We start from the raw sequence: 13,153 nt of genomic DNA, 5'->3' as shown, positions 1-13,153 counted from the left end.
TGTTGGCTCTGTCACAATTACAAAATGTGTTTACTGTTTACACTTATTACATTACATTCTTCTGCTCCCTAGGATTTTGGAGCAGGAGGAAAAAACCTGTTCATGATGTAATGATGTGCGTGATGTAACAGTAGTATAGAGAGGTAATTATTGGACACCATTTTAATCTCTCTCTCACATACACAGGAGGAGGAGGGATGATAGTGCTGCTATTCTCATATAGTGGAGACGCTGGCTGTTATGAAGAACAGCTTGAGCAGAGCCTCCAATCTGTCTTGCTGATAGCTGCAGCCAAAGCCCCAATAGTTGCCAGGTCCGCTCTTGTGCCCCGTTGGTGATGTAATTCGGTAAATCTGTCAGTATTACTAAGAAAAGCAGAGGGTCTGTTCTGCTAAATCAAGCAGACAAAAAGCCATGGTGCTCCGACCATGAATCAGAGAGCAGAATGTGAGAAACAGCCCAGTTTGAATGCACACACAGACACACATCAACATATCCTCACACGTGCACGCACACACACGCGCACTCATCATGCATTCACTTGTACATATCCTTTTATATGCGCACAGATGCAGTCAAGGGCATGCAGACAAAAGGAACAGATACACACACAAACATGGGCGCCCAAACACCCACCTTCTCTTTACAGTTCTTAAGCAAACAGCCCTGGGCTCAGTCAATGGGTTTGCCAGGGCTGTGGGCTGACATTCTGTCACACAAAGATGCCTCCTAACAGCCCCCTCCCATCCACTTATACTAAACGTACGTAGAACCTACACGTTTTCTTTACCTTCATAATTGATGCAGAGATTAATAATTCAGAGATTCTTTTCCTCCACTTGATTTAAAAAGGGGGGGGACTGGGTGAAGAATATATAGTATTCCAAAGTATGACTGAGAAGTGGAGCCTCATTATTAGTGAAGAGAAGATAAGAGAAGGGACAAGAATGGAACAAAGATGGCCCACACCCGGAGAGACGGTGATCCAGGATTTGGCTGCTCCAGCTTCAGAGGACGAGGAGACAGAAACAGGCAGGCAAGCAGGCGGTGCGCCAGGGCTCTCCCCACAGCCTGAGACACTCTAATTAAGGAGCACAGTGGGGTGAAAACCACTGTACCACACACACACACACACACACACACACACACACACACACACACACACACACACACACACACACACACACACAAGGTTTCACTGTCATTGTATCATAAATAAACACCATGCTAAAAAAACAGGAAAATTACAAAAGGCCTGTGTGTTCCCTGGCTAATATGACAACAGAGTTTGCATTGGGGAGCAAAGGCTCTAGATTGTCACTCTTTGTGATTTGCCATCTCAGGTGTAGATCTATCTATCTATCTATCTATCTATCTATCTATCTATCTATCTATCTATCTATCTATCTATCTATCTATCTATCTATCTGTAGAAGAGTGGATTATCCCTGCTTGTGGGAGTAGTAGTACACAGACACTGGGTAGTAGGATACTATAGTATTGGACCTATATGTACCCCCGTCTTTGGCCCGGAACGTCGTTCTGGAGGGCTTGCAGCTGGAGTGGATGGGGCCCAGGATTTACTAACCTGGGGACTGGTACTCTGGTCTCCCTCGCCTTCCAAAGCTCCCCACACACCCTCACTTCCCCCAGTACCTCCGACAGCCCTCCCACACCCAGTGACTGTCAGTTCAATAGTATTATTGGGCTTCCCTTTAAGCAGTACCCTTCCTTGACCACCTGTATAGACCCTTCAAATGCTATTCTGTGAATGGGGTGTAAGGGTTAAATAATTATGCAGTCACAATATTTACCCAGGGGTTATAATAGCAAATAGAAAATGGAAGAAACAGACACACAGACAATGATCCCAATGAAGTCTACTTTTACTGAAGCCTGGGCATGTTATCCATTACAATTAACACTGTCATTTACTCATACATGGCACCGGGTGCTCTCACTGTTATAATGTAGGGGAAGCTCTTCCCACCATAGGCACCGCGTGCTCAATACATTAAAACACCCCGCTTGTACTAGGGGAACCCAGGCATAAAGTAGAGAAACATTGGGAATTCAAATAACCAAATAATCAAATAGTCAAATAACAAAATAAAACCAAGTAAATGTGGGCCCACGTTACCAAAAGAAAACCTAACCTAAGCCGGCTTAAATTGTTCGGGGTACCCCTTAGACACTAGTTGTTAGCGTTCACTTGAATGGACGTTGCTGTTGATACACGTGGTATCGTTAGTACTTAGCCAAGATGGCGGACCCACCCTTGTCACCACTCGTCCAGGTGACAAGATGGCGTCGGCGATCCCACGAGCACAGCCAGCAGGCTGGGCGAACAGCATAGGCAGTGGTTAGCTGGAGGAGCGTGCTGGATGGCGTCCTCTGCTGGTGGGAAGAGGCGTCCTCTGTACCGTCTGGGAGACGTCCACCGCTGGCTGTTGCTGGCTTGCTGCTGTCGCGCGAGCTAATACTGTTGCTACCCTAAACACAGCTAAGCTTTGGGTCCGAATGCACCCTCCTGCTATATCGGTGGTACTGCTAACGCAACGTGGCTGGCTATACCACCGGTCTCTTCAGCGCTGCGCGCCCGGTAGTCTACTCAAGTCAGACGGAGCCGCTAGCAGCATACTAATACACCGCACACAGTAACTACTATAACCCGCTAACGTTAGACGTTAGTCTCGTTAACTCTAGACGTTAGTCCTTCGGTTCTGTATCTCTTACTCACACACTATCGCTGATACTTCTAGGATAACCTGTCACTAGCAAGTACTTGTTGTCACCAGTTGCTCGTTCCAACGGGGCTTTTCAACCGCTCTTCTTCCACGGGCTCGTTTGAGTACCCGCCCGTACTTCTAGGATAACCCGTCTACTAGCAAGTACTTCTCATCACCCGCTGCTCGTTCCAACGGGGCTCTCCTTCATAACTTCTTCAACAGGGCTATTCCAAAGCACACACCCGCTGTGACTGCGACTGATCACGGTCAAGTCCAACGCCAAAGAGAGCTTCCTGGTACTCTCGCTCCCAGGTAACTCCCTCTTCCTCGTTGCTTCTCCTTTCTCCACCGCTCCACCTGCCACCACTGCCACTCCGCCCCCTGCTGGCAACCTCCACTGGTCCCACTCAAGGACCGCTCCAGAAAGGGAAAAAGGGCTGCAATGTTATCGTTAGTAATCCATACTGAAGCCGGAGAAGAGTAGCACCTCACCTCGTCGTTAGACTGGGTGAGCTATCCAAAGGAACACTGTTAATCACACGTTACACACACACAGGGAAAGTAACAGTTAGTTAGCACTACTGAATACTTGGTAGAATATTCAGGCTGCTACATATCTATCTGTCTGTCTGTCTGTCTGTCTGTCTGTCTGTCTGTCTGATGGGTACTATCTATCTATCTATCTATCTATCTATCTATCTATCTGTCTATCTGTCTGTCTGTCTGTCTGATGGGTACTATCTATCTATCTATCTATCTATCTATCTATCTATCTATCTATCTGTCTGTCTGTCTGTCTGTCTGTCTGTCTGTCTGTCTGTCTGTCTGTCTGTCTGTCTGTCTGTCTGTCTGTCTGTCTGTCTGTCTGTCTGTCTGTCTGTCTGTCTGTCTGTCTGTCTGTCTGTCTGTCTGTCTGTCTGTCTGTCTGTCTGTCTGTCTGTCTGTCTGTCTGTCTGCCTGCCTGCCTGCCTGCCAATCTATGTATCTACTAATGCTGTGTAAGACACTCTTGTATAAAAAAAGAGTGATCAGTCGGTCGCTGAGCTGCAAGTCCATTGCTTGAAGGCTTGAATCCTCAACAACATGGCCGTCAATCCATTCAGTACAGTAGTCCATCTCTGGGCCAATTACATGGATGCATGTTTAATCCACCCACCCCCGAATATTGCTGTGCATAATCATTAATACATATTTATATCTTTGGCTACATTTCAGTATCTCCTTGCCCCCCTGTCCCCAGCCTTCCAGGTGGATAATGACAGGGGAAGAAAGTGCCTCTAGTGGGACAGAAGGACGAGGATGAGGATCCTCAAATCCCTGCCTGGCAAAGGCCTTCACACTTTGAGAGAGAGAGAGAGAGAGAGAGTGGGGGGGGGGGGGGTGCAAAACATAAACAATATATATATCTATGTACTCGGAGCATAATTAGATTTTCAAAGTGCCGGGTTAAGCCATTTCATTTGATTTATTAGAAAGAGGGGATTTGGGAGGAAGTGACACAATACCGCATAAATAAAGGGAGTCGGATGGAAGGCTGGGTTATGGAAATACATCTCAGCCTTTCAAATGTAATCATTTACATTCCAATGTAGGTTAGGGCCACTGACGTGAAAATGGATTCGAAGTAGCCAATCTGTGTTTGCCGTGTTTCCGCGGTAGTACTCTGGTATTATGGACCGTATGTTGTACGTTTCTGCTTCCTGGTTCTGGGGGTTCTGTTTGCCCCGTTGTATTTGGTCTTTGTTTTAATCCTCAAACCGCTGCCCATCAAGAGGTCCAGTCTGTCACTATAAAGAAGAATTAGTTCCTCGTTTATCTGGCTGGACAAATGAAGGTTAAATAACATAAATAAAATAGAACAAATACATGGCACTCTGAAATACAATGTCAGTCAGCCTGGATGTGATCCACATATATTTTCTCTACGTACAGACACCACAGATGGGGGGGGGGGGTAAACTGTGAAACACAACAGGATGAACAGAAGAATACAAAGAAGTATAGATAGGGTTGGTTGAGGAGGACGAGATGGATGGATGGATGGATGGATGGATGGATGGATGGATGGATGGATGGATGGATGGATGGATGGATGGAAGGATGGATGGCAGGATGGAGGGATGGAAGAATGGAGGGATGGATGGATTGATGAATTAAGAGAGGAAGGCATGGTGGAGGGGGGGGGGGGCTGACCAGATGGGCCTTCATGCCCAGCTCTGTGAGAACAGCAGATGCCCCGAGATCCTGTGCCATAGAAAATGCCCCCAGCTTCTCAGTGCCAGAACGCTAAAGAGGCCAAGCCTCGTAACTCTTCCCCCATCACACACACACACACACACACACACACACACACACACACACACACACACACACACACACACACACACACACACACACACACACACACACACACACACACACACACACACACACACACACACACACACACACACACACACACACACACACACACACACACACACACACACACACACACACACACACACACACACACACACACACACACACCTCCCTCTGGTACTAAGCATCTCACTGGACTGAGAGATATAGGTTAAAAGGCACTTCTCACTTCTCTAACTCCCTACTGTCAGTCAGGCTGAGCTGTAGATCTGTCGGGTTATGTTCCGTTGTAACTCAGTGACTGTGGGCAGTGCACCGGTCAGGGTCAGTGACCTCAGTGGACAACTTGAACATGAACATATGGCAGCCTCTCTGGGTTAAATAGGAAGAGATCAGAGTGGATCATACAGGTGCTGATGTCTAGTATAGCAGAGGCGCATATCTCTTGGGTTACAGGATTTGCTTAACGCTTATCCTGGGTCACTCAACAGGATATATAACATGTTGGGGGCAACAGTGGCTCAGGGGGTAGAGCGGTCATCTGGTAATCAAAAGGTTCCCGGTTTGATTCCGCCCGGGAGGAGTGTCAAAGTGTCCTTGAGCAAGACATTTAACCCCTAACTGCTCCAGATGAGCAGGTTGGCACCTTGCATGGTTGCCTCCACCATCGGTGTGTGAATGTGTGAGTGAAATGGTGAATGTGAGGCACAATTTGTAAAGCGCTTTGGATAAATAATTTTAAATAATTTACCTTTACATGTATATAACATAAGCAGTGTGTGGTCACCTACAGTGTACAACTGACTTTGTGGAAACAAGAAATAAAAGATGTATCTTGCCAGTCATTCCATCCTGTGACATTTTAATCGCCTCTTTCAAGGCAAACGAATACACTTGCCATGGATTTTAGTGTTGCGCTATTCCACCCGAAGTCGAGAGGTGTCGGCTCAACGTAAAAGGTGTCTGTGTGTCTTACTAGGCAGCTGCCACAGTCAAAGCTGCCCTGAGCTGAGCCCCATAGAAACACATGACTCATCCTCTACAGCAGATGCTCTGCTCCTCTCACTAACTTTGGGGCGACGAGGCTTTGGAGGTGCAGGCCTTGTGATGCAGACGCCATCGCTGGCTTTCTTCAGGAGGAGCGTCGCCCTCTTGTGGATCGTATAGGAAATGGACAGCAATGACTGCACACTTGACGAAGGCCTAGAGCAAAAACTTTTGTGCTTTTTCCTCCTTCTGTTCCGATTTATAATAATAAACATGAAGAAGTATTGTTTTGTAGTATTTAGACTTATTGGTCTGCGTGCGGACTACTGTTGGGTTTGCTCCTATACTATATTCTACAATTAGTTCAATTAATGCGTAGGCTATGGATTGGATAAAAAGAGACTGTTTGAACATGATGGTAAACCTTCCTGTTGGGACTGATAAGTCAGAAGCGAACGTTTCCTCTTGCAGGCTGACCAGGAAAATGGCAAATAGCTGTCTATTGCCATTCTCTAAGACAAACTCTAACCTTAACCAGCTCCTTAACAGCGCCTAAACTTAACCCTTCTAACCTTAACCAACTCCGAAACAATGCCTAACCTTAACTGAAACGGAGGGCTAGGGCCTCCACAGGGTGCGTTTGATGGAACTGGCGGACACTATGGGATTGTAACTCCCATTAAAGAATTACACAGAGGCGTGCTGCAGTTACTGGTTGTATTTGGGAGATTTCCATGTGTGGTTGTCTACAGAGGAATACAATACAGTATACATTAATAACACAGTAGTGATGTACATAAACAAGAATATCCATTAGTAGTATAGTGCAACTAGTAACTAGGGCATTCACTTAACCAGAGTTAATATATATAACCTACATAACCTATGCAGGGAATTACTCCTTCAGTGCATGTAAACAGTATAGGTAGGTGGACTGTAAACCAGGTGTAAGATACATTCAATTCACTAGGGGTAATGAGTGGGTTATAGCTTAGGCTAGCTAACGTGCGTCTAAGCTAGCCACGCAGCGCAGCAGCATATCATAGCAGGGGCAACGTAGGTTGGCTAACGTGTAGCTAAGCTAACGGCGCGGTGTTTCAATAACAGAGGGAATGACGTCAACAGGAATGGATCAGCGGAGACGCACTAAGTACAGAGTAAACTGAATGAACGAACTAAACGCAGGTACAGTACTCACGTTCATTGACGCACACGTTATCCCAAGGGGACAGGTATAAACTACTACAGCAGGTCGTTAGACGGTAACACGGAGACCAGCTTGCTTACGTTAAAGGGGGGGAACTCTTAAAGGGCCGGTACAGAACAAAGTAGTCGTCAGACAATAACACTGAGACCAGCTTGCTCACGTTAAAGGGGAGGAACTCTTAAAGGGCCGGTACAGAACAAAGTAGTCGTCAGACAGTAACACTGAGACCGGCTTGCTCACGTTAAAGGGAGGAACTCTTAAAGGGACAGTACAGAACAAAGTAGTCTTATTAGCAGGGCTTTCCTACATTAACCTTAACCAACTCCGAAACAATGCTTAACCTTAACCATAACCAACTACGAAAGAATATTGCCATTCTCTAAGACAGGGGTAGGCAACCCTAGGCACGCGTGCCTGCATAGGCACGCGGGGGCATTTTCATAGGCACAGGGGGCAGCATAAATTAAAAAAAAAAATTATATATATATATATATTTTTTTTAAATATTATAGTGAAATATTTTGCACTGTTGTCGCATTTATCTTGTTGAAATCCTCCCACAGGTTCTTTTTACTACCACATATTTAATTGAGACCCTTTATTTGTTTATTATTTCAATTTAGCTGGAAATACATTGCTACATCATTCAGTAACATTTGCAGAGCCTTATAACAAAAACATTATTACAGTCACCATTGTGACCAGTGGGATTAATCAACAAATTGTATTATTTATTTTTCTATTTCATTGAACATTGCACATGTTAAAAGCAATTTTTTTACTCAAAATGTGAGTATTACCAACTCAACTTGTGTTCTTAAAACAATGACAATAAACATAGTTTTATTATGTTGAAATAATGTGGTTGTGTACTTATTTTTCTGTTAACTTATTATGGATTGAAAACTGAAAACCTTAATGCACAGTAACTGAACTCAATATTTTTAAGTTCTGGTAACTTATTATTATTTATTTTTTTACAGTGTAGTCTTGCGATCAATCAAAACTTATTTACACGATATACCTCACATTCACCCTCCATTCACATCCTGGTGTTCTCCTGGTGTTCTCTATTAGGCCTGTAGGTGGAGCTATGACAGCACACGTACAGTACACACACTGTGTGTGATGTGTCCAAAAATGAATGGGCAAATGTGAGTGAAATGGTCGCACTGTATGCAGCTGTTTGTCTGCATTGCACCCCCCCCCCCCCCCAACTCAGATTTAGGGTTGATACAACCATCATAATAATATTGTTAATAATAACAATAACAATAATGATGTAATAGGGCGGCTACGTGGCATAGTGGGCAAGGCGCTCGCCACGAAATGCTGGAGACGCTGGGCTCGTCAGTTCGAGCCCAGTGCTCCACATTTGCTTTCAGTTTAGCTGGTCGTCCGTACTAATACACATTGGCCGTATTAGGGGGTGGGAAACTGATGGGTGGGGATCGGGCGTTGTGGGCAGCGACTCCTACAGGTCGGTTGGTGCGCCTGCGCAGTAGAATCAGGAAGTGTCGGGGGCAGCGTGAGCCTCCCACGCGTTACTCCTCGCCACTGAGAGATCGAGCTGCGCAGGTGAAAAGATGCGACTGCTGTTACCTCAAGTACCGGAGGGGACTTGTGCTATGTATGACTTAGTCCACATTGCAGCCGGCTTGTGGGAGGCAAGAAACAGCGTCCGTGACAGGGGAGGGTTGAATTGGATGATACGAAATTGGGATGGGAGAAAATATAGAAAATGGGAGAAAAAGTGGATAAAAAAAAAACAATAATGATGTAATAATCTAAAAATTATCATTAAAAAGACCTGATTATGAGAAAAAAAATTACGATGCATGGAATATTGTTGATGCACACTAGTTACAACTATATTTCAAACAGGCACTCCATGTCAAAAAGGTTGCTGACCCCTGTTCTAGAGGCTCTCAGACCCGTGGAGGGCTGGTCGTCTCCAGGACTGTTTCTCGTTCTCTGTGTGTTCCAGTCAATAAACCATCGATTGAATTCACCTTTGTCTCTTGAATCTCTGTCCAGCTGGCTCATACATATCAATCCAAAGAACTCAGTTTTTGATACTATCAATTGTTAACACATTCGGGGCCATTGGGATTAGACTGGGCCCACTCTATACGGCCAGCATATCAAAACAAACTTTCATTGTGCGTGAGGCTGTTTGTAGAGCTAAATCTATACTTTATATTATTGCTATCTGTCCATTCTCATTGTCAATTGACACTATAAACCGTCCCTTCAATACAGTGGAGGTTATTGCATGACAACTAGTGAGGCAGTGCTTCACTAGTAATATACAGACAAAAAGAAAAAATATATATTATTATTAATATGCATATATATTTTTTTTCTTTTTTTTATTATTATTAGTTTTTTTTTCTTTTATTAGAAATGTTTTCCTCTGTGATAAAAACAATGATAGTGAATTTTCTTTTTCTTCACAAATGTCCAAGTGACAGCTCTGAGCTCTCTGACCTGGCCTGATCCCATAACACATAATGGCCAGCTGTCAATCACTCACTGCAAAAAGTAGTAGTGTCTGTCTGCTGTCTTGATAACCACACTGTCTGTACTTCTTTATTAAATTTTTTTTTATCTCTCCCGTCCTCCCCAATTTTTGAACTCACCAGCCACTACTGACACACACATTGGGGGATGTTTTATAAATATAATATAATATAATAATTTGTGCTTCACCAAAAAAATTGGTCAGCAGCCACCACTGCTTCAATATGCCTTAAATAAATAATTTTTTCATCAATACGTTCCCATTTTATAGCGTTGTGAATATGAACGTTATAGCAGAATGTTCTGGGGTATTTCCTGGAACGCGAGATATAGGGTGCTAAGCTAATAACGTTAAATCAAATGGCGTTTCGGCCATAGACAAGCTAGAGCTAAAACTCAAAATGCATATTGTCGGTATCATGGTCCACCATGAATGCATGAAAGCGGGGGGGGCGGGGGACGTCGTTTCTGATTATTGATTACCAATAAAGGCATTAGCCTCAGTAGCCTTATTCGCTGACCGGGTGGATGGCTATGAGAGCAAGGCCCGATCGGGCTGTAATTGACGTCAAATCGCTCTTACCTGTGGCCGGTTGGACTGCCAAAAGGATTTCCCAGTTATCGATCGCCATCTGGTAGATCCATATGTCCATTGGCTGATGATATATTCCTTTAGAGGTCGGCAATTAGGTCTGGCCACGGGCCAAAGTTTTCCCAAGCCATTGGATGGCGGGCCAGGACGAAAAACAATGGCTAATTTAATATAATGATAGTGAAAAATGCAGCACCGCAGCGGGTGCATACACGTAATAATAATAATAATAATAACTTTATTTGTATAGCACTTTTCATACAGAGGTTGCAGTTCAAAGTGCTTCACAACAGTAAAAAATACAGGCATAAGCGAGCATGAATCACTCGCAAATGGGGGACCCTGATGTAAACAAGACAAACGTTTTTCTCTGGTCTGCATCCCCTTAACAATTGTGTGTATTGAGCCGTACTGTATTGTACCCATTCTGCAATCTGTTAAATAAAGTTTTCATTCATTCATGAACAGCAGATCAGCTGTTGCAGATCACCGCGGCGGGTGATGAACAGCAGGTCAGAATGCAAGAATCAAAGAATTTTTTTTTCTTTTTTTTTTACACATTTTGATAATGGCTCGCATCTCGAACGCGGAAGTGAAAGTGCGTTAGGGAAATATACACACGGCCTGGTGGGACTATTCCATTGGTTCTCCCAGTCCACGTGACCATTTCTAGCATTTCAATTGGCTATAGTGACAGACATATATGAATACCGGTAGATAGACACAGCTTCACAAAGACACTCTGGCGTCACGAGTGAATATTTCCCACAAGTAAAATAAATATCATATTCTCAAAATAAACTGACGGGCCAGAAATGATTGCTGGCGGGCCAATGTGGGCCCGCGGGCCGCCTATTGCCGACCCCTGCTTTACTGTATACTGAATTCAGCGTCCCAAAAACTATTCCAGGCCATCGGCTACACGCATAGCTTTAGGCTAACAGAAAAGTCCATTCATACAAAAAAAGAAAAAAAACACCAGTCTATAACAGGGAACACTGCATTATCGAGACAGCGCCCCTACGAGGATCTGGCCGGTAATGCACTTTTCCAAATTCCAAGAGTAGGGTAAATCTGCAGTGCAGGATATTACAATGGAATAAAAGCCAAAATAACCTTGCCATCAAGCGTTGGAGCCGAAACACGTATATATACGTGGTTGGCCCCGAATGTGTAAGGGGATGCAAACCAGAGACTTTCGTCTCGTTTACATCAGGGTCCCCCATTTTCAATTCATCATAATGAATGAATGAATGAATGAATGAATGAAAACTTTATTTAACAGATTGCAGAATGGGTACAAGGCAGTACAGTACGGCTCAATACACACAATTGTTAAGGGGATGCAGACCTGAGAAAGACGTTTGTCTTGATTACATCAGGGTCCCCCATTTTCAATTCATATAGACATTTATGACATACACAACATACATGACATTTATGGCATAGGGACATATAGGTATTTAGTACTGATACATTTGTGACATAAACGGTATTCAAATATACAGTACTGTTAGCCCTAGATCCTGACAGAGTATATACATATGATGGGGAGGGGACTGTACATTAGGAGGGGGTGGGTGGGTGGGAGAGAAATATACATACGGTGGGGTGGAGACTGTACATTTGGAGGGGGTGGGTGGGTGGGAGAGAAATATACATACGGCGGGGAGGGAATATATACATGCGGTGGGGAGGAGACTGTCTATTAGGAGGTGGTGGGGGGTTTGGGCATTTACGGTGGCCAGTTTTGAATTGCAGCCTCCCGTAGGTGCTCTTTAAAAGAGCGCTTTTGAATGTGGGTATAGGGATTCACATTCCTTTACAGCTTTGGGTAGGGCGTTCCACATTGATGTGGCATAATTGCGAAACGTGTTTAGTCGCTTGTTTGAGCCGAATCTGGGTTTAACATGATTTGTTGAGCTTCCTCTGGTGTAGTGGTTGTGGTATTCACTGACCTTTGGGAAGTATTTTGACATGTACATGGGTACCTTAGTCGTATAGTGTATCTTGTAGACCAGGCCCATTGCAAGTTGCTGTACTCTGTCGTCTACTCTAAGCCATCCTAGGTTGTCAAAGTGGGCAGGGGTGAGGTGGGTTCTGGGGGTAAGGTCAAGTAGTAGTCTGACCAGTTTGTTTTGTGATGTTTGTAATCTTTGAGGTGCTTTGGTACCATGAGGTGCACGCATAGTAGTCGTAGTACCCTTGAATGAGTGCTCCTGCCAGTCTTCAGGGTATTCTTGTTTACCAGAGAGGAGATCCGGTACAAGAATCTAGTTCGTTGGTTGACTTTTTTTTATTACATTGGATGCCATTTTGTCACAGGAAAGATTTGCCTCTAGGATGGAACCCAGGTAGGTAATTTCGTCTTTCCTTGTGACAATATTGTCACCCACTGTAACTGAGAAGCCGTCGGTCTTGCTGAGTTTGTTATTTGAACCGAAGAGAATGGACTCTGTTTTGCCCATGTGTAATGATAGTTTGTTATCAGCAAGCCATATGCAGATTTTGCCTAGTTCCGAGCTGAGGGTTTTTTCAACCTGCAACTTGTTCTTGTCAGAGACCAGCAGGGCTGAGTCATCCGCAAACAGGAACAAGTTGCAGTCACAGGCTGACGACATGTCATTTGCATAAATTAGGAACAGTAGCAGTCCTAGTATGCTTCCTTGTAGACAGTACTGTAATCTAGACATTTATGACATACCAGATCAACCAATATACAGTAGTTTATGAGTACAAAAAGAGTCTAAAAAG

The sequence above is a fragment of the Notolepis coatsorum genome (assembly GCF_963971535.1).
Source record: "Notolepis coatsorum genome assembly, chromosome: 17".
Lineage (NCBI taxonomy): Eukaryota > Metazoa > Chordata > Actinopteri > Aulopiformes > Paralepididae > Notolepis > Notolepis coatsorum.
Note: the sequence above shows the minus strand (reverse complement) of the source record.